Here is a 20,670-nt window from a genome sequence, read left to right as displayed (position 1 = left end):
ACAGCCCTCTCCTCTAAGCTAACTTCCAATTGCCTCCTGGAACTCCAAAGGCCTTTCCCTTCTCCCAACCACCGCTCCCAACACTTAGCTTTCTGAAGACAAACGGACAAAATCCATCCTTGGCAGAAAAAATGCATCAGCACCTCGGATGTCAACACGTTCCCCACGGTCCGCTTTGGCAGCTGTGAAAGATGGAGAACAAGGAGAAAATTCAGCCTCTGACAACACACGCCAAAAGAGACCCCTTCCGCAAGGCCCCCTCCCTCGAAACTGCCGAGGCTCAGCGCTTACCTGCTCTCTCCAAACTTCAGCTCCACACCTGCTCACGGTACCTAAGACAACAAAACAGAAAACGTCACTGTTGCCCTCCAGAAGAGCATCCCCGGGCTACTCCACACCACTGCCCCGGCTCACCTCAAATCCTGATCTGACTCTGGAGGTGGCCAGGACAAACCTGCACAATGAAAAGGGACACGCTCAGCACGCTGCCATAGACCGCTGGCCTATCAGCCACCCCACCTAAATGCCAACTCACCTGCTCGCCTCTGGCCCTTGGCACGCCCAGGGCAGCAGCAGCACCTGCAGAGAAGCAAAGCAAAAACACACAAAACATGCTGAGAGACTGTGAAACCACAGCCTCCCTGCTCCGACTGAAGTACACCACACCTATACCTTAGGCTTGCACGCTCCAGCATCCAGGGCCAGGACATCCTGCAAGTGGACCACCTAAAACACACAAACAACAACGGATGCTTAGAGCTGCTCCAAAAATTGAGACCGAGGCCGTAACAACTCATTCTGTCCACCGGTCACTGCTCACCTCGCTCCATCGCCCCTGACTGCCAATATCCGGCATTACTTCCAAAAAAAAAAAAAAGACATGGAACAATGCTGTAACATAGTAGCATGACATAGCCCAGCAGGACTGCAGAGAGGGGCAGAGAGGGAAAGCCGGCCAGGATCTCGTTCCCAGCCCTGAGCAGGGGCTTTACTGGCCTGACTGTCCTGTACTACCTGAGCTCTGGGGACAATGAACCAGGCTCAGTCCCTGCCTCACCACTGGCACCCTGAAATTCTGGCACTGCAAGAGTCAGGGGAGGTTTCAGCAGTGATTTCAGCAAGGTCAGAGCCGCTCCCAGCAAAAGCTGTTCTTAGACTACTCCTGGCAGAAGAACCCAGAGTACCTGCCACTGCAGGATGCTTGTGACTTCCAGGTGGAGGAGAAGGGTGGAAACAATCCAAGATGAAGACAGAATGATGAACACAGCAAAGAGGATTTCTGTATGCTCTGCACTGTTTTGTCACGTTCAGCCCTTCCTGGGCTGTTCTCTGCTTGTTGTTCTCAAGATCAACATCTCCGACTAAGGGCGGGTGATGTGAATTCCAAGGAAGTACAATTCAATTCTCCCCTAGATCTTTCCCTAAAGTACAAGATACTGATTCACCTCCCTTCCCACCAGAGTCAATCAAAGACTATCCAAAAACGTAAACTATGATCATGCGGAATCTGGTCTCCATTAGAATAATGTAGTATTTTTTATCAGAGCTTTGGTTAAATGTAACAACGCAGGAAGTGCCTGTGCTCAGGTTATTGGAGAGTGCGAGGTTTTCTCATCGCATCAGCCCTGTCAGCTGACAAATGTGGCTGTGCACTAAGGCACAAAGCACCGACGTTTGCACACTACAGCTGGAATCTGCTATCTCCGTGTGCAGACACAACCACTGCTCATCACAGATAAACCCACAAGGGCTGCTCCAGCACTGACTTACCTGGGGAAAAACCAGCACTAAGAGGAGCAAAATAAAAAGCATGGGAGTAGTAGTTTCACCCTGAGCAGCTCCGTGAGATGGGCAGGAATCAGAGAATCCCCTGAGTAACTCTGAACTTGCTTTTCCTGATCACCTTTCACAGAATCCATAGCAGCAACCCATGAACATCCCGTGTGTAGGTTTATTCCAAAACCCACTTGCAGAAACATCAGGATATTGCACCTAAAGCTGCCTCTGCCAGAGGGAAGCAAGAGCTGGGGCTGGGAGAGGAAACAGGCAGGAACTTGCTCTCAGGAGAGGCAGCACGTGGGCTGCTGGCACTGCCAGCAGGAGGACGCAGGTGGGAGCAGGTAAAATTCCAATACAAAATGCAACTGGGGAATGTGACGGTGCAGAGGCTGTAGGTTGGCAGTCTAAGACTTTGGGGTTTATCACAGCTCTGCAAAAGCACCGAATTTCGCCAGCAGGTACCACTCATCCTCCTCAGGACAAGCTTCCAAGAGTTCATCTCTCAATTTGTGCCCCAGTGTGGGCCAAGTGCTGGTGGAGCCTGGGCTGGCACCCCGAGCTCTCACCCCAGCTGGCACCCCCAGGCCTTTCCAATGTGCCACTGCCACCCAAGCCACAATGGTGGGGCCTGAGGAAAGGAAGGAATGAGGAGGGACTTAGGACACAATCCTGCCCTTCAGACAGGCAGATTTACCTGTGCTCCAGTCTCAAGGGGGCTCTCAGTGGATAACTCAAGCATCCCGCGTGGGACACTGGGGCCAAGGAGCAGCTGGAGGCAGCTCTGTCACCTGGGCTACCTGTGTGTAGCCATATTTAGCAATAACTGAATTGATTGAAATAAAGGGTAAAAGCTTGACTCAGCCTGTAACTTTCACCTTTCTTTCAAGTGCAAAAAGAAGCAGAAAAATCCATTCATATTGATGCTTTCCAGCTATGTCTCTTTCAGATTCCCAGGTATTCATCCCCTCACAGAGTTTTAGCGGTGACACAGAAGAAAGTTCTTTGCGTGCTGCCAGAAAAACAAGATTTCTCCCATTTTTTATTTTCACACCTAAAGTATGAAAACACTATCATCACACAGAAGAGTTCTGCACACTCTCCTCTGGGCAAGGGGAAGATTCCCTGATAGGCAGATTCCAACCCCTCCTGTCCATATTTACATCCCTAAGGCCTCAGACCCTCTGTAGGTAACCACGGGGTTCCCAGGTGAGAGGAGTCACTGTGAGAACAGAATTAAACCCCAAAGCACCTCTGAGGAGACAGCGCCTGACTCTGGGAGTGCCTCCCTCTCACGTGGAAGGTGTGGCTTACTCAGGAGTTACTCCAGGAGTTCCTACTCTGCCCAGGCCAGGCCTGCTCCGGACACTCCCCATGCCCTCAGAGCCACAAACCCAGCTCAGGGCTGGGCTCAGAGCTCCAACACCACCAGGAATGAGCACTCCCTGAGCCCCCTGTCCTCCCAGCCCTGCTCTAGGCTGGGCAGGCACTGAGGGGCTCACTGACACCTCCAGGGTGGCTCTTTAAAGGTGGTGGCACAGGTGCTCCACAGCAGACCTGTGCCAGACCCAACTTCTCCATGGGCAAGGAAGAACCTCCCAAAGCAGGTGACACAAAAAGCTCTGGTGTGGCCCAGGGACTGCTCAAGGTCACAACCAAAATTAGTTCTGAGCTCAGGGTGGTGTCACTTCAGTTCCCTGCCACTGCTGCCACTTCCTGCCACCTTCAGCTTTTGCTCCAGGCACCAAAATATGATTTTTTCAAGGCCAGCCCATCTAAACTATCTGAAATTGCAGCCTGGCCGATCTTGGGAGCTCCCACACTCACTCATGAGGATGAAGTGACAGACCAGCAGTGAGCACTTCTCCCTCTTCCAGCCAAGCTGTGAATTGCTCCTCCCTCAGCTTCGGCAACCACTTTTCGTGCCAGTTCCTGAAGAGAATCTCGTGCTGAACATCCATCACTTTTTCAGTGCAGAGCATTTGGCTTCATCCTCAAGCCCTAGAAACACTCAGCTAAACCAGCACTAAAACCTGATTAAACTTGCATCCTGCACAGCACAAAGAACTTGGACTTGGGCAGGAATCAGAATATCTGGGAATGAAGAGAACCCAAGAGCTCGGAGAGGTTTGCTTTGCCCTTGTCCTGCCTTGGGCTCCTGGCTCTGCCACAGCAGTTACAAGAAGCAGAGCAGCGACCTCCCCTCCCCTCCTCATCAACACAAACCCCCAAAAGCAGAGTTTGTCTCTCTCAGACCCACCTTGAGCTGTGTCCGCAGCAACAACGAGGCTGTTGAAAGCAGCAACCCCACAGCTCGGCGTCTGCAGGGCTGCACCCTCTCCATCCTACAGCCTCTCCACCTCCCCACAGCTTGGAGTGATCTGTTCTCCCAGTTTAGAGAAGGTGACACCAACCTCACTTTGGTTTGGGTACAAACTCTGAGGCAGACACTGAAGGCAAAGGAAGACGAGGCCTTGGTGGGAAGGGACCTTAAAGCCCATCCAGTGCCACCCCTGCCAAGGGCAGGGACACCTTCCACTGTCCCAGGCTGCTCCAAGCCCCAGTGTCCAGCCTGGCCTTGGACACTGCCAGGGATCCAGGGGCAGCCACAGCTCTCTGGGCACCCTGTGCCAGGGCCTGCCCACCCTCACACGGAAGGATTTCTTCCATGTATCTACTCTGAACTGAAGTTTAAGTATCTAAGCTCAAGTTTAGTTATTGCTGAGCCTCTGCTGAAGATAACTGAGACACCATAGTAGGAGAGAAAGGAAACAGGCCTGTAGAACAAACCACAGGCGAGTAACAAACCAAAATGATGTGGCCAAGAACAATTATTGCCACAGAAAAGAAACCTCAGTCACCAAAAACTCCAGTCTATTCCTACATCCTCACCCAGGGGGACTCCAAACACGACACTGCAACTCATGCTCCTCCCAGCTCCACACACACATTGCTGGGACCTCTTGCAAGCTGCTCGAGCTCTCTCCACGTGCCAAATCTGCCCATGGCAGAGGTGCTGCTTTCCTGGCTCAGCTCCCAAGACTCAACTCTCAGTATTTCCGCCCTCAATACTGTAAATTTCTGGTGATCTGGAGCAAAGATTTCTGGCTTGCTGTGTGGCTTCTCACACAGAACCTGACCCCAGGGGCTCAGTCTCACTCTCTCCGTGTTTGACACAAGTCATAAAGCAAGAACTGCAAAGACATTTCGAGGCAGTATCAGGGGCCTGAGACAGCTTTTGAGATCAAAGTTGAAACCTACTGTTTTCTTTCATTGCTGTTAAACTGTACTGGAGTCCTGGGGGCACTTTTGGGCGCCACAGTATACAAAAGATACAAAGCTGACAGCATCCAAAGAAGGGACATGGGGATGGGGAAGGGTGTGGAAGGACCATGAAAGAGCTGCTGAGGGCACTGGGTTTGTTCTGGTAGAGAAGTGTGAGGTCAGAACACATCGGGGGCTACAGCTCTGATCTCCGCTCCCTGGGACACAGACAGGACCCAGGGAGCAGCTGGAGCTGGGCCAGGGCAGGCTCACGCTGAGATCAGGGAAAGGCTCTTCCCCCAGAGGCTGCTGGGCACTGCCCAGGCTCTCCAGGGAATGGGCACGGCCCCGAGGCTGCCAGAGCTCCAGGAGCGTTTGGACAGCGCTGCCAGGGATGCCCAGGCTGGGGCTGTTGGGGGGTCTGGGCAGGGACGGGGGTGGGACTGGGTGATCCCTGTGGGTCCCTTCCAGCTCAGGATATTCCAGGATTGTCTCACTCCCCAACAGGGGAGAGTCTGCTCTCACACAGAGCTGCAAACACACTGTGCAGGAGGCAGCAAATGACAACAATTGACATTGATACATTAATAAAGCCAAGATATTAAGCAAGCCAAAAGATAAATTTTCCCTTTTGTTCCTGACCAACAAGACCTGTCCCAGTCCCAGTCCAGCCACTAAGCAACTCCAGTGTGACACAGGGACTGTCTCACACCTCGAGGCCGACACACAACAGCAGCACAGCACCGGGAGTTTAATCACGTTTCCCTCATTAGAGGAGACAATTAATGACCGCTCAGGTGCACAACCACTCCTGCAGAGCGCTTCACTAGACCCCGTTCTGCAATAACTCCCCCAGGCTGCAAAGACCCATTTGCCAGGGACCTGAGAGAAGAATTCGGTAGTTTTAAAGGAATGTCAGGAACCAGGAATACACCTGAGTGTAGGAACCGAGAGTGCCGAGAATATTTCTCGGTTTCCATCTCGCCCGATCCATCTGTTACGGCGCAAGGCAGAGGCAGGTCCCTACCTCCCGAGCCTGGGGTCCTCCCATCAGATGAGCCATGCGCGCGGCCAGGGGCGGTCCCGGAGCTTCCATCGGGCCCTCCCGCTATCCCCACGCGGCCCGGGTTCGCGGCCGCTTCCGCGTTTGAACGGCGGCGCCTGCTGCTGACGTCATCACTCCCGCCGCTTCCATCCCGGCCTTACTTCCGCCTTCGGGAGCCCTCGCTTCCACGCCTGCGCGGCGCGGCATCGGCCGCCCCTCCTCAGTGCCGGTTACCCCGGCAACGCCGCTCGCGGCTCGAGCCGCTCCTGGCCCGGCCCCGGCCCTGCCCGGGACGTCAGCCCCGGCCCCGCTGCCAGCCCAGCCCCGGCCCCGCTGCCAGCCCAGCCCCGGCCCCGCTGCCAGCCCAGCCCCAGCCCCGGCCCCGCTTCCAGCCCCGCCCCGCTGCCAGCCCAGCCCCGGCCCCGCTGCCAGCCCAGCCCCGGCCCCGCTGCCAGCCCAGCCCCGCTCCCGCTGCCAGCCCAGCCCCGGCCCCGCTGCCAGCCCAGCCCCGGCCCCGCTTCCAGCCCAGCCCCGCCCCCGCTGCCAGCCCAGCCCCGGCCCCGCTTCCAGCCCAGCCCCGGCCCCGCTTCCAGCCCCGCCCCGCTCCCGCTTCCAGCCCCGCCTCCGCTGCCAGCCCAGCCCCGCTCCCGCTTCCAGCCCAGCCCCGGCCCCGCTGCCAGCCCAGCCCCGCTCCCGCGTCCAGCCCAGCCCCGGCCCCGCTTCCAGCCCAGCCCCGGCCCCGCTTCCAGCCCAGCCCCGGCCCCGCTTCCAACCCAGCCCCGGCCCCGCTTCCAGCCCAGCCACGGCCCCGCTTCCAGCCCAGCCCCGGCCCCGCTTCCAGCCCCGCCCCGGCCCCGCTGCCAGCCCAGCCCCGGCCCCGCTGCCCGGCACCAGCGCTTCCCAGGCCAGCCCGGTCCCGCCCACGGTCCCGGCCGCCCGCCCGGCACCTCCAGCCACACACGGACGCTTCAGCTGCCACGCCGATACGACCGATAAGCACAGCACCTCCAGCCAGCAGTGCAATTCGTTCGGCTACTGCAGTTCCATCCTAGGAGCTTTCGGCAGCTACACCTCCTACCAGCTCTGTGTCCACACAGCCCCCGTCTGCACCGCAGCCACAGCCGTGGACACACAGCAGAGACATTTCAACAGCTGCCGTGTCACCACGGCATGTACCCCCTATCATCACTCTGATAACACCACTCAGAGGATTATCACAACAATCACACGATGCTGAACCATGTTTCCCGTGCCATTTCAGCGAAACAAATACGATTTTATCTCCAGAACAGAAAGAGGACTTTCTCAACTATACGTGGACACCTCTTCCATCACAACAGGACCAAGCACGTGTTATTAATAGTGACGTCTCGCATCGAGACATTCCATTTCATGCACATTCTTCTCGAACTTCTCAGGGACATTCAGCTGATTTTATGGGACTTTTTCATCCTCAAATGCCTGCTCAACACTTCAGTGAGAAGGATATAGTGACCAGCACAGCTTCAGAAAGCATTCCTCTATCTTCCCAAGCTTCATCTCCTTTTTTTACAACAACCAATACAACTCCAACTTCTCATATGCCTTCTTCACAGCTTCGAAATCCACAACAGGCATCTGATCCCTCATTTTTCCACCGTCGCTTTCAGCTTTCGGATGACTTTGTTCGTCACCTTTATTTCCGACTCAGAGAACGTGCAGATTATCTGCCTCCAGAGGTTGCAGCACTGGGTCCCCACCCCTCACCCATCCCGCATGCTGGCAGTACCCTACCCAGATCCACTGCACCCTCTCCTCCAGTGGCCAGATCACAGCCACCTGCGATGGCAGGTTCAGCCACTCCTCGTTTATTTCCTTACAGTGCACAGCCGCAAATACCGACCCCTATTCCTCATCCAGGAGGGGGAGAAGAACATGGAATAATAATAAAATAAGAATTTTAAAGTTGTTTATTTTATATTAATTTTTTTTAATTTTATGAGAGAACTACCTACCCCATGACATTTGAGTTTCAATTATTAATTCAGTTAAGGTTCTCTTTAAAGTTTGTTTCATCCTCTCTACCCGTCCTGAACTCTGTGGGTGCCATGGGATATGTAGTTCTCTCATAAAATAAAAAAAAAAAAAAAAAAATCAACAACTTTAAAATTCTTATCCCTTAGACCCTATGTTTCCCACCCAGCATGAAGCATACTTGCTTTCTTCTGTGTTAATGAGTTCTTTTGAATTTATAAATACTTGTATTAGCGGTGATGGCGCCCGCCCGCGGAGTGATCCGCCGGAGGGACTATTTGTGATGCGCTCCTGCCCGCGGAGGGATCAGCGCTGATGCCGCCCCGCCCGCCCAGCTGCTCTCGCTGCCTTTTCCCGCTCTCCCCTCTGCTCCCAGCGCTTCTCCTGCAAAGGGCGCGGCTTTTCCTGGGCTCTTTTCCTGCCGGGCTGCAGCGAGCGCTCCCCTCAAGGAGCAGGGGCAGCTTTGCTCGCGGCGGCAGCGATTCAACAGAGCAGGCCCGGAACAATTCCTGCTTAGCCGGGCTTTGAGCACATTCCTGAGCCAGCACCAGCAGCAGCGAGTGAGGCAGCGGCACATGAAGGAGGCTGCGGCTCTGGCCGGGCTGGGGAGGGGTTCCTCTGTAAAAGAAGAACAGGGAGAGACAAACCAGAAAGGGCAGGAAAAAAAGAAAAAGCCAAGACAAACTAAACTTTTTTTTAAAAATAATCTGGATCCAGAGGGACTTCTGGCTGGAGAACTTCCTGGGGAGCAATCCTGCCCCTCTGGGAGGCAATGCCAGGGCAACTCCAGCTGAAACCTGCACACAAACACCACAAAGATTTCAGATATTTGCAGGAAGCATCCACTTAGCAACTGCTGGTTAATAATTTATTCCCTTTCCCATTAAATGGTACATTCAGTCCACAAGACTTCAACACCTTTCTGGTAGTTTTATTTACAGTCTGCAGCGTGTTCTGTAAAACACAGGAGTGCTCACAGACACACACGCACAAACATTTAAAGAAGTACAGTTTATTCCAAAGGAAGTCTACGCACTACTTTTTCCATAAAAATTATTAAAAATACTTTAGTTACTGTATTCTACCTAAACCAAGATACTTGAGAATTCTTCCACAAGTGATGCCCCCTCCCCACAAAGGGCACTCCGACAAGAAGAAATTCAGGAGACTGCATCACCAAATAAAATCCTAATGGCAACTGCTTCAATGCACCAGAAGAACAACGAGTTCCCACTCTGCATCCAGCAATCCCTGCTCTGCAGCCTGTCTGCATCTGCTTTTGTAGGGCTTGTGGGGCTTTTGCATTCACTTCCTTCTACAGGGCAGTTCCCACAAACAAAGAATGACTGAATTTCTGCAGACTGTCACTCGGCAATCCTGCATTTCACACATGCAAAGGGAAACACTTTCCTTTGAGCCCTTTATTTCAAGGAGTCTCTTTTTTACTGAGCATCCAGTGAGAACAGTGCCCAGTTGTGGCTGTTATTATTTCTCTGCTTTTGCTGCGTGGCAATATTGTGCTGGAGCTCTGCAGAACACCCACTGCAGCCCTTGTCTCACTGGGGCACACCGAATTGACAAAAAAAAGGCACAAAGATGAAACTCCTAAAGCAGCAGCAGCCCCAAGTCACTGAGCTGCTGCTTCCCACCACCAACACTCTGTGTCTCAGCAAACACTTCCAACGCACGAGCCAAGGCCACAGGGGAGTGAAAAGCCCAGAGCCTGCGGGCAGGACAAGCACTCCACTGATCAGTAACAAACCAACACAGCTCAGCTGGATGGTGCACTTAAGACTGGACCTGGAAGCATCAGGAAAAGCCATTGGAACACAAGCTCAGCAGCACAGAATCCATTTGGCACCAGCTGATGAGATGGGAGGCTCTGTGTGGGACACGTTGTGCATTCAGCTTCAACTATGCCACAGCTCCACAGCAGCGCTGAAAAACTTCTGCTTTTAACAGTTGGAGAGGATTTTCTCAATGGAAGTGAAGCTGTCATTAACAGAGGAACAGCACACGATGCACAACATAACCTGCAATAAAAAGCTTTTGCTTTCCAGCATGTAAGCATCCAGGTTACTGGACTTCAGCTCATGGAAACGAATCTGATGATAGATTTTTTTTTAATTTTTCTTGGAACTAAAAAAGTAAAATCTTCCATAAAAGGATAAAGCACAAAAATACTCTCTCAGTACGTCTCAGGAAGCCATTTAATACCTTCCATGTCCTAGGAACAACTAGGCAAAACACTTGGAAAGTGTGAGCAGTAGAAATGTTGACCATTGAATGTTTGGCAGCCGTGTGCTCCAGCCCCTGGGAGGGGCTTGTCCCCCACTCCACACCAGTCCTGCAGCTCCCCAGCTATTTCTTCTTCTTCTTCTTCGGGGGCTCATCCTCAGAGCTGCTGCTGCTGCTGCTGCTGCTGCTGCTGCTGCTGCTGCTGGAGGAGCTCGGATCCGAGTCGAAGTCGGAGGAGGAGGAAGAGCTGCTGGAGGAGGAGGAGGAGGGGGAGGAGGAGGAGGAGAAGCTGCCCTCACTTTCACTGTCCTCGGAGGAGGTAGAGGAGTCCTGGCTGTCAGAGGAGTCGCTGGCTGAGCTGTCACTGCTGCTGCTGCTGCTGGAACTGGTCACACTTTTGGACCTGGGAGAGAACAAAGAGCTGAGCACAGCCCTGCCAGAGCCCATGGCACCGTGTTCTCTGCTCTGCTGTAATTATCCAAAGATCAATTTGTTGCCTTGAAAATTTCCAGGCCTCACCACCTAAGATGAATTCCTGTGCCCTCCCTCCCTTTCCCACTCCTGGATGAGTGGATTTTGGCCATTTGAGCAACGGCAGAGTGGCCCCAGGGCATGACATAGGCCAGCAGGACTGCAGAGAGGGGCAGAGAGGGAAAGCTGGCCAGGATCTCGTTCCCAGCCCTGAGCAGGGGCTTTACTGGCCTGACTGTCCTGTACTACCTGAGCTCTGGGGACAGTGAACCAGGCTCAGTCCCTGCCTCACCACTGCAGCAGGAATTCTGTCAGTTGTGACCAAACTTGTCCAGCGAACACATCCTACAAGCTCCTTCCTGGGCAGTTATTAATAAGGAAAACCAAGAGACTGTAAACAACCTTAAAGCAGGATACCAAGCTCCAGCCTTTTCTTTGAGAAGCAAATATGGCTAATTTGTGCCTGCTCAGGATCAGAAGGAGCAGCTGATCTCCTGGCAAGAGCCCAGGGTGGAGCACGCAGCAGAGCTGGGACACTGTGGTGGGGTCCTGCCACGTTCCTCACCATGGGGCTGCCGAGTCCCTGGGAAGTGCCCGTTCATTGGGTCACCCTGCTGCCAGCAGTTGTTTCGCACTTCCCACTCCACATTAATGTTTCATCTCCGGCATTTCAAATGCTTTGCATTTCGGTAGGAGCGGGGAGCCTGTCTCCCATGGCAACAGTGCCAGGAGTCCAGGACAGGAGAAGGAGCTGAATGGGAGCACAAACTGGAGAGGTTTCTCACCACAGCTCAGCTGATTGCTGTTACTGAAACCCAGTTCTTGCAGTAAATCAATCCCAAGTGTTTGCTCCTCCATTCTGCCACAGCTCACCTCAAATACCACTGGATTTGGAGCCTTTCAGTGGCCAGGGCAGCTCCGGGTGCCCCAGGCAAGACCTTGGTGGAGACTTTCCCTTGTCAGCAGTTTGCCAGGGGACCCTCAGAACACCTATCCTGTTGTTTTCATCCATGGAACTAGTGGGATTCTCAACCCTGCAAGAGGCAGAAGCACCAGCAATCCTGGCCCTTCCTCACTAGGACTTTCAAAATAAGCCAAGGTCTTCTGTGTCTGTTCAAATTAGCTTTAAAGGCACTGATTTAACAGAGAGGGTATTCCCCCCCTCCTGAAATTCATTGGGAATTAGAAATGGACACAAAATAAAAATGAATGATTCCTACTCCTCCATCCCTTACTGTTCTCATCAGTCCACAACACTAGCCCCATGTGACAGAAAAGAGAAGGCACACTCAGGTTAGGGTTAAACTGTGTTTACGTTCTCTTTTCAGGCCAAACTAAGGAAGCACATCCAAAACCCCCGTGCTTCAGAGTTGGTGCATTTCCTCTTCAGGCCGCTGGAACTGGTAAATCTTATTCCCAGGTCTCACTGGGAACTCCTTTTATTTCTAGTTCACACTTACAAGTAGATAGATTGTGCAACAGGGTTGGAAAACTGCTCATACCTGGCCACAGCTTTCTCAGGAACTTCCAGAAGCGATGCCGGTTGTTCCTGGCCTCTGATCCGGTTTGAAGCTTGAAGTAAATACAGGAATCCCAGCAAATATGAATCCTTCCACCGGGTCAATAAGGCATTACTGTGAACAAAAGGGGCAGCCAGCTGGAATCCCCACTGGGAATCTGTCTGGTCTCACCTTCAGGCAAATACGGCTCGGTATTTGCACTGAAAATGCTTGGAAGCAGAAATCCCAACTTGGAAAAGGAGCCACAAAGGAATAGCAAGATACTTTCCATTTTTTGAAGTGTCAGCTTCTGACACTTCACTCGTCTGTAACAACAGCTCATTTGTAGATCAGCTCTTCCTTTGACTCCAATCCAAAAAAATCTCATGTTCCCTTGAACTGTCCAGTCTCCTTCAAAGACTTAGGTTGATGTTTCTTGCAGTGACTGTGCTGATCCAAGGATCAGCTTTGTCTTCGCTTCCTGCTCATCTGTGTGTCCCTGGTTTGACATTTTGACCGTTTCCTGCAAGTTCTCTCCTCTTTGTGTGGTTTGTGTGTGACCCAGATCATCAACAGCTGCGGTGGCCCCGAGCTGGCCCCGTCTGTCCTCAGCCCACTGCTTTCTAAAGACACCACCCATTTCCTGAGAGGACACCTGACACCCAAAGAGATAAACCTCTGGGATTCCCTGGGGGAGACATGGACCAGATCCAGGTAAGGACAGAGCTGCCATCTCCCCAGGCTCCCCACGCAGACGGGATGCTTGGATTCCCTGATGCTCCTGCTTCTTCTTTCAGGGGATGCCCTGAAAGACACATTCTTTGTGAATGTCACCTCATATTCCCACTTTCTGTCCTAGAGCCGAGTGGCCCCGAGACACGAACATCCCCACCTACATCCCCAAATTCCACAACGGCTGGGAACCACCCACAGAAATCTTCCGTGGAGCTCCCTGGGAAATAGACATTGGACACTTGCAAGAGGAAGGTTAGTCCTGTGTCCCTGTCTCTTCACTCTCCCTCCCCCTTTTCCGGAGAAATGGAGCTGCAGGGGTAGTGGTGGCGTGCAACAAGTAGTTGGCTCAAAACTCAGTTGGATCTGGTTGCCCCAGTTAAATACAGAAAGCAAATGAGGCTGGAAAAGGGCAGCAATAATGAGCCTCTCCCAATCCAAGGCAACAGCACCCTACAGCGTAACTGAGCTCCAGGGACACAGGCTTCCCTGGAGAACACCTTGACCAAAATCTGCCAGACCATGACTCATCTACCACTATCCCTCTCCTTTTCTCCGATCAGCTTTCCCCTTTCCTGGTAACACTGACTCCATGTCTGCCTTTCCAGCTCTCCTCAGCCAATGGATATCCTTACTGGAACTCCTCACTCAAGCGTGGCCAGACGGCTGAGCAGACACAGGTCGGGGATGCCTTCAAACAGAACATCACTCCACATGGAAATAGGTGATGGATCCGCACGCCCGGAGCTTTGGCTCCCACCTCGGAACCTCATGAACGCACACGGACACGTACAGTGACACTGGGACGTTTGGGCATCCTGGAGACAACTCCCTGCCACTGTTAATAACCACCAAGGGAAGACAAAGATCAGCTGAGGGCTTATTCCCATAAGCACTGTCTGCTGTTTAACCCCCAGCAGCTCTGCAAGGAAAGGAATCGCAGGTGTTTTCCACCGCAGGAGGCAAAAATATTGACTGACTTCATCAGTCCATCCATAGGTCTTGTTTCCCAACATCAGCCCAGCAAAGTGACCTTAAGGATCAGGTGGCAAAGATGCTGCACTGCGCTTTGGCTCTCCATGTGTGTAGAGATGCTGGAATCATGGAATCACAGAAGGGATTGGGTGGGAAGGGACCTTAAAGATTATCCCGTTCCAACCCCCTGCCATGGCCAGAGACACCTTTCACTATCCCAGGTTGCTTCAAGCTCTGTCCAGCCTGGCCTTGGACACTGCCAGGGATCCAGGGGCAGCCACAGCTTCTCTGGGCAACCTGTGCCAGGGCCTCAGCACCTTCACAGGGAAGGATTTCTTCCCAATATCCCATCTAAACCCACCCTCTGGCAGCGGGAAGCCATTCCTCCTTGTCCTTTCACGCCAGGCTCTTCAAGTCCCTCTCCAGCTCTCTTGGGGCGCCTTTAGGCACTGGAAAAGGCTCTAAGGGCTCTCCAGAGCCTCCTCTTCTCCAGGCTGAACATTCCCAGCCCTCCCAGCCCGTCTGTGTAATGCTCTAGCTCTTGGAGCACTTCCTGGCCCTTCCTGTCTGATATTGTGCTGGTTTATTAAAGGAAATTCTGACTCTTTCTGCTATCTCTGTGTATTTATCTCCAAAGGACTGTGAGTACGGAAGAGTCATCCCCTATGTTCCTCAGCTCTTCTTTGGGGAACTCACCTATAAATGGAACTGCAGAAATGGGGAGGGAGGAAAAGGAAACAGGATGTGAATCGAGCACCTGCATAGTGACCACAGATGTCCACTGCTAGACAGACACTGATGTCAGGCAGATCATGCCCTCCAAATAGTGCTCAGAAAGAGAACAAGTTTGGGATTCCTGAAACTGCTCTGAATTGGATTTGCTTAAACAGATGTCATTAGTAAAAGCAATCAAAGAAAGAGTTTTGATCCCTCTTCCAAGCTGATGCCACTTATCATGTATCTTCCCTGCATTCTTCTAGGGAAGCTGTTTTTGATGTTGTCCTGTCCTTCTTTTTATAAGGGAGCAAAAATACTTTGTTAAGTATTACTCTTTCAGTTTTGTTTCCTCTCATCTTCTGAGATACAGTAAAGTGAACATTCAGCAGAATAGTTTTGTATTTTTTGAACACAATTCTTCTTTTATCCAACTGAGGCCCTTCTGTGATCATGAAAAAACAGAAACTGTTGTGAACTAGAGTTTACACTCATAAGAGGTTGACATGGGTCAGTTCTCCAAGGTTATTCTTAGTTCAACTGCTGTGTAAACTGTTGATGTCACTGACTGGAGGCTGCTCTTCAGGACATTATAGATATGATAATTATATGACAGAAAATGCAACATATAGTTGAATCTGACCTTCAAGTTCACTAGCTTAAAAAAGGAAAAAAATGTCTGTAAGAAATTTGCTGCTTTTCCCATTACTAAGATGTAATAAATGCCTTCAAGTTTATACTCAGTCGACAGCATATACACATGGACAGCAGTGCCCATCCATCTTCAAGCTAGGGTACATTTTAAGTGTCAATGATCACTGCCTCCAGAAAGCATTTTTGAGACAAAACAGGCAAAGTCTTTTGCATATCTAGACAATCATCCAATACTAGGATCTTCACTCTCACATAAACACTTCATGTTTTTCCACAGAGGAATCTGAGATAGATTTTTCTGAGAAATAACAAACCACCAAAAATTAATTAAATGACAAACAAGGGAAAAGCACCACTTCCTCACTCAGCACATTTTCCTTGATTTTCATTAAGCATTCAGATTTACAGATGCTGATATTGCCACAAGAGCAGTTTTTTTCTGGTTTAACTTCCTCTTCCAGTAGAGCAAGCACAGCTGCAAAATGCAAGCTCACTTCTAGGCTCTCTTACACATCACCAGTTTACCACATTCCAACCAGTCACAGCTGTGCAACACCCTGTCAGGGTACTGGGATTACTGCAGTGCCACAGACAGTTTAAGTGAGGCTCATGGAGCTGTACAATTTTAACTATGTTTTATATGTATAATTAAATGATGCATGACATGGGAATAAGCCAGCTGTACTGAAACTGAACAAACTAACTGCTCTGATGCAACAGTTAAGCATCTCATCAGTTCTAAAATGAAACAGGTTTAAAGCAAAAACAATATAGAGAACAGAATGCTTGACACTGTTAAATAGCATGGTCAAAGGATAATTTTTGAACATTAAGGAAATGCACTCACCCAGTCAAATTTTCAAAAGAATTCCTGGCACCAAAATGTTCTCTGTTTGCTTTTTCACCATGTTTTAAGAATAGATCACTCTGGGGGAAGAAAATCCTGTGTGCAAAACACTGCGTGAAACTAAACAATCCTTAAACATGGCTAATTTCCATGTGGAGCTGATGATTTAGCACTGTCATCCTTCAGCAGAGGAGAAAGAACTACCTGTCTTTAGTTTACTTAGGTAAGATGAAAAAAGTGAAGAGCGTGAATTTGATCTTGCTTCAATTAACTTCAGTGGAAAAACTCTTGCCATGACTTCAGTGAGAGTGAGACTGCATCTTAATTCATTCTATATGGAGAAAAACAAATCAGCTGAGAATAATGCTTTTGTTTATTAGATGTAAATTACTACCACAGTCGTTTTTAACAGTGCTAAGTAAATCCTGCTTTAAAAGCCAAACGTTGCTTTCAGTCCTGCTTATTCCTCTGTACTGTGTCACAATGCAGGATTCCTGGTCCTCTGACCAAGTCACCGCTGTCACAGTAAGCATGGCTTGCTCTGGGGAATGGCCACATTCCCACACGGGAATGATAGATGTTTGTGGATGTCACTGGTGACAATGTCCAAATCTGGGCTAGGGCATGCCCCCCAGCCAAGAAACTAGGGTGCACACTTTTGTAATATAAATGCATTCACTGAGAACACAGACTGCACTTACTAAAATGTCCATGAAAAGCAGCCAAGTAAATCAAATCAATAGGGTTAAATTTGCAATTAGGATTCTCTCTTTCGGCAGGAAAATTTTAGGATAGCCACAAATTGAGAAAAATTTGCTTTTTTTTCTTCTTTTTCTCAGAAGGCAATCAACCTTCTGGTCTGGCTATTCTTTACTTCTCCCTATGAAGTAAAATCTAAAAAGACACACACACGATATTTATGGAAGGACCTCCCAATGAATTAGGAAAAATTATTACTCAGAAGATCAAACAGAAACAAGACTGTCTACACTGTATGAATTAAACATACATGAATTAGGACACTGAGCCTTCCATTCTTTAGTAACAGAACTGATGCTGTCCTGAAAATGACATTAATGAATTAGACTGGTATATGAAAACCTTCTGCATCTGCTCTAGAGATTGGAATGAGGATGTTAAATGAGGCAGCAGACAACAAGGACGTGCTGCTTAGGGAAGCTGAATATCACTTCTGTGCTTGTGGAGTTCTGCAGTTTGGATGAAGGTCACAGGTTATCTCCAGCTACATGAAAATGAGTGATAAATACACACTGTTGGTCTTAGACTGAAAGCAGTACTAGGCAAAGAGAGTCAAAATATGGAATATTACTCAAAATCATCCCCTGGTTTTCTAAAGATCATAATCTTCTATTAGAAGACAGTTTGTTACCTTCTCCTAATATTAAAGCTGTAATAGTAAAAGCACCTCAATCTTGTAGAAGTATCTAAGATACACAGAATAAGTAAGGTATATGCAGTGAGAGCACCCTAAAAACATCACAAGAGGAGTGACAATTTCTGGGATAGTAATGACATGAACGAGTATCTAAACGTTAAGTCTGAGTGAATAAGAGAATTTTTCAACTAATGGATCAGGGAAAATGTGAAAGGATGAGATATGTGATTAAAGATCATAGTGTATTCGGTTAACACAGGTGGAAAATATATGACTTTGATTCTGTACTACAACATATTTTAATTGATTTGTGTGTAGTTTTAGTTTTATACATGCACAATTTTTTAGAACACATCTTTAGACTGGGACAAACAATAAAGGAAATCCATTGTATGACTTTACATTGATCCCAACATCACTCACTGGAATATCTTAACATTTCCTGCACAGATTCCCATTCGTTAAGATGACAACCTTGAGAAGAAGGAAACCTGTAACTGCCATTCAGAGAAGGTCTAAAATTTCAATTGCTGTTTGAACACAAAGGAGCTTTGACATGCTGTGGTTTATTGAAGCACTCCTGCAGTTATAGACACATCTTTAACCACCCTACCCTCTCCCTCTTCCTCCATCCACCACTGATTGATGCAACTGGAAGATTCAGTAACTGCAGAGCAAAGTCCCACTTACTTCCAGCTCTCCTGCCCCAGCAAATGCTCAGCTCTTCTGGGAAGATGGAGCTATGCCATAAGCACATTGCACCTGAAAGGAGATGAAACCTTCCCTTCAAAGACACATGTGACCAGGTTTTTGGAACTGCCTGATGTGGCCAGTTCTCATCTGTTTTCCATAAAGAAGGAAAAGAGCCCTGTATTCTCCTCTTCATGATAGTTCAAGTATGAATTCCAAAGAACAGAGATGCCAGGACTTGTCAGTGACATGACTAACAATTTTATGAGAACTGGCAAAAAACCAGTTCATTTCTCCTACATCTTATTCTCAGAAACCTTGGAATTGTTTTGTCTGAAAGATTTGGGGGGAGGAAGGTGGACTTAATTCTCACAACTATATTAAATATTCAGTACATCTGATATTCTGTTGTCAACACGCAAAATATAGTTTAATTATGATACGCCATACTGGAATCATTTACAATACATAAATGTGAAAAAACAGCATTAAATTATTTCTTGTTCCATGTGGAAAAATATACACCTTCCAACCCCCCAAGAAAGTAAGACAAGGCACAATAAATTCTGGTAATTCTCTTTCTTCTGACTTTTCAGTTCCATCACAGCTCTCAAAACTAAGATTTATGTGCTGTTTTGCATCTGTATCTGTTGTTGATTTTCCCCCCCTACAGGGATATAGGTGAATAAGTTTGGACAGGAAACGGTATCCCTCAAGCCAAACTGAAAGGTTTATAAAGTTGCTAAGAAAAGTTTGGGTCAGGGCCTAAATATCAATCATCTGCTCACTGTCTTTTTAAACGAGCTCAGGCATTTTCCCAACTGTTCCCAGCAGGTCTCTGCCACTATTTTAAACTAAGATTTCAGCCATTTTTTTTCCCCTGTGTTGACCTCACTAATTTTTCTTTCTCCCCCTCTTTACCTGCCAAAGGCATCCATCAGGATTTTGCCAAAGGCTATCTGCTTTTGAAGTTGAGAGGAATTCACTAATCGTGAGTGTCAAATCCACAGTAAATGCCATGGCCATATGGTATATGCTGCTTTTGGGAATTAGCTCAAAAGGCCTAGCTGTGAGAAGGCCGGCTGTATGTCAGGAGGGTTTTACTGCTAACTTTCATAACTCATGTCAGCTCTTTCAGTTTCTGTATGCATTGGCTTCAGGGAGTGCAACTGTTCCCTGAATTTATAAAAATGTTGTCAAGATCCCTTGATCTTGCTTCCTCTGTCTCTCTCGCACAAACACATCCAAACACATTTATATACACAGTGGAATAGCATGCACAGTGGCATGCAAATCTAGCAAAAGAGAAGCTTGTAAATAAATAGCATGTCATTCTGCTTACTCAATACATTTCTCTGGGTGTTAAACTCATGATAAACATATCATAAGCCCCGATGAAGGCTCTACAGCCTGTCCCATCACACCATCCTGAGTGTAACTCTGCAATGCATAGGAAGACATAAGTTTGAAAAACAGAGCAGAAATAGCTCCCCTAAGGGCAAGGTGCTGACATAGCTGAAACATAACTAACTGGAGAGCATTTGTTTTCACTAAAGAAGGAAGTGTCAGTGACACATCTCTGTGCCTGTGGAGGTGTACTGTACATGCAAAGCAAAAAGAAATCCACCTTCTTTAAAAAATTGGCCATTAATACATAAATATGTCTGTGTTGAAATCCCTCAGACGGTACCATTCTTAACAAGAACTACACACAAGACTAAGAAATTCTGCAGAGAATCACGCTTTTGTGATCCAAAGAGGCAAGGAGAAAGAAAACCACATATGAAGAGTTTAACATACCCACTTAGTGATAGAAAAAGAATTATTACAAAAATAAATGTCAGTCCCCTTGAAACACTTGAGTCAGCGCTCTCAACTTTCTCTGATGCTGTAGGAAGGTGTGAATGTCCTCCATGTGTCACATCATCCGCACCAGCCACACAGGAATGTCTCCAATGCACCTCAGAGCCTTTCAAGGACCACTCCCCTCTAATTTATGTATAGTCTGTTAACATCCTCTTGGAGCAAACAGAAATAATACTTTTAAAAGACATTTATACTTCAGAAACATGTGCCCCGACACAACAAAAAACCCAGATTTTAATACTGCCCCGAGGCAGAATTCATCCATCTTTAAGGCTTCTATTATGTATTTCCTGGTTAGTAATACAAAAAGAACTGCTGGCAGTATCACATCGAAACCAAAGTGCCAGAATCAGAAAAACTACTGAAAAGTTTACCTTTATAGGAAAGCTTCAGTCTTGGGATATTTTGTTTTGACGTTCCAGTGACTGGAAGGAACAGCATCGCTAAAGACAGCAGGCTGCAGGCATGTGGCACTTGCAAAGCTCTCATT

Source organism: Coloeus monedula (genome assembly GCF_965178545.1).
Source record: "Coloeus monedula genome assembly, contig: HAP1_SCAFFOLD_63, whole genome shotgun sequence".
Lineage (NCBI taxonomy): Eukaryota > Metazoa > Chordata > Aves > Passeriformes > Corvidae > Coloeus > Coloeus monedula.
Note: the sequence above shows the minus strand (reverse complement) of the source record.